Source organism: Ailuropoda melanoleuca, chromosome 3 (genome assembly GCF_002007445.2).
Source record: "Ailuropoda melanoleuca isolate Jingjing chromosome 3, ASM200744v2, whole genome shotgun sequence".
Lineage (NCBI taxonomy): Eukaryota > Metazoa > Chordata > Mammalia > Carnivora > Ursidae > Ailuropoda > Ailuropoda melanoleuca.
Genome location: NC_048220.1, coordinates 78,673,338 through 78,675,854, shown reverse-complemented (window position 1 = coordinate 78,675,854; position 2,517 = coordinate 78,673,338).

Below are 2,517 nucleotides of genomic sequence, written 5' to 3'. Positions count from 1 at the left end.
ATCCCAGGACCCTGAGATCATGACCTGAGCTGAAGGTAGCCGCTTAACCAACTGAGCTCCCCAGGCACCCGTGCTTTTCTTTTTTCTAACTAACAAAACCATTAAGTGCTATAATTGTCTCTAAACTGCTATTTATAACTCTTACTCATAACTCTGTTTCCTGAATATTTAGAATATTTATCAGTGTTATTATTTAGGGAATTAGTTCTAAAACTCATCATAGCTCTGGTGACCACAGTGGTAACTTACTTAGTCATTACTAAAATATACAAGCTCCTCTGCTACATGCTGTGGTCAAGAGAAAAACAGCCACCTGTTTATGGTTGGAAAGCTCTGGGATTGGAAGAACTGATGCTGTAAATTTCAAGAAACCACTTCAAAAATCTGACACTTGCCTCATGTTCTGAAAGCAAGAAGTTAGAGTTAGACTACATGTGTAATTCTGATAGGTCTGCATGGGCCAAGCTGTGTTGTAATCACATTGGCGAGCTTGTTCAAATCAGGAGATTTTAGGGCTCCAACTCCAGAGTCCAATTCAGCTTAAGTTTTTGACATTTATTCATGTTTTAAAATTTTCTTTCTTTTTAATTGCTGAGTAGTATTCTACCGAATGAGTATACCAGATTATTTATCCATTCTCTACTGATGGACATCTGGGCTGTTTATAGGTTTTGAGATGATGATGAATAAAGCTGCTATGAATATTTTCGCACAAGTCTTTTCATGGATATATTCTTTTCTATTTCTCTGGTAAATATCTGTAGGTGGAATTCCTAGGTATTAGTGTATGTTTAACTAATATGAAACTAATGGGTCCGCAATCTGACATGAAGTAATAAGAAGATTTACAACACCCTCTACATTTGCTCAAAGTGCAGCTTGGTAGAGATGGCAAAGGACCTGTTACAAGGCCTCAGGCAGCCCCTGTCACTACTAGCCTCGTCCCCTCAGTATCCGAGCTCTGGAGCCCTAGAAGATTCCTATACCGTCCCACAGGGATGAAAGCTATGTGTATAACATCTGTAGAAATGTAGTTTGGGCAGTGCATTTGATAGTAATAAGTATGTAAAACCCTTTGACAAATCTTTGCCTCTAGGTTTCTTGGAGTTCCACCTTACTGTGATCAAGCTCAGAAACAGAGACCCCTGAAAGCTGGCAGACCTAAAATAAAAGTCATTCTTGACAAAGAGGCCAATATTAGCAAACGTTTCATGGTATGTTTGGGCAAAGGCAGGGTGAGGCTGGCCACAGGGGTGGGAAAATCACACAGGCTCAAACAATGGTCTCTAAGCTGAAGGGCTTTGAATCTTGAAATACTGCTTCCTCAGCTCTCCCAAGTTATTCTTAGCCTCTTTTTAAAATATTGCCACTTTCCTTCCACTCTGTAGCAGGTAACCAGGCTTTACCTAAAGTAAAATAGAGACCCGGTGAAAGGAACCTTTTCACTCTCGTATCTGTGCCCATTCTTTATCTTTCCCTTATCCCGCCTACTCAATGAAGACGGCATCCCTCCTAAGCTACTCTGCCATTCCACCATCTCAGTTGTATTATCTTTTTTCATCTCCTTTCCTCCTCCTTTATACTGACACATACCCATAATTTAACCCTCTTTCAATTTGTCTCTCAATAGTAGGCACCGCTCTAATCATTGCCCTATTTCTTTGGTCTCATGATAGTCAAACCTTCCAAGTGGTTGTCTGCAAAGCCTATTTCCTCTTTCTCATCTGGGTCACCAAGGTCCGCCTAGGACCGTTTATCATATAGCAGGCACTGCACAATCATTTTTAAGGTGCACGATGATTGGATGGGACTCCCAGAGTGCGGATGATAGTCATCTACAGCTTGCAGCCTAGAACGCTGGATGGCTCAATCGGTTGAGAAACTGTTTATCTTTTTGGCGTGCATAGGTAACTTGATACATGCTTTCACTTTGAAATAGAGTTAAGAAGTCAGCTGTCGGCCACAAGCAACAAGTATAGAAACAAGTGGAATACACAGCGGTGCGGCACCACTAATTAGTCCCTCACGTGAGAACACAGGACCACACCACCCAAGGGCCACACATCTGTACTGCACACCACCCAAGGGCCACACATCTGTACTGCACCGGAGAGGCAGCAGGGGACCCAAGTTGGCCTTCCGGCGGAACCCTGTTTACGGCTCCTCGGTGGCCTCGGTCTCCCAGTCTGGGGGTGGGGGTGAGGGGAAGAGCGCAGCGGCTCCCGGCCAATGGCAGTTCTTGAACTTACACCTACAGACGTCAGCGCGGCTGTGCAAACGGATGTCACACAGCTGGCTCGGAAGCGTCTCCTCCCGTCCCAGAAAAGAGGCGTGGGCCCAGCGGCCTCAGCGAAACCTTGGGCGAGGGAGGGAGGGAAGAGCGCGCGTCGCTCCCCGCGAACCCCGCGCGCTCGCCGGCCCGCTTCTTCCCAGCAGTCCTTGCCTAGCGGCCGTCCCCGGTGAGCAGCCGGGCGCCCGCGCCCCCGCCCCCAGCGCGCCGCCGCCGGGCTCCGCCCC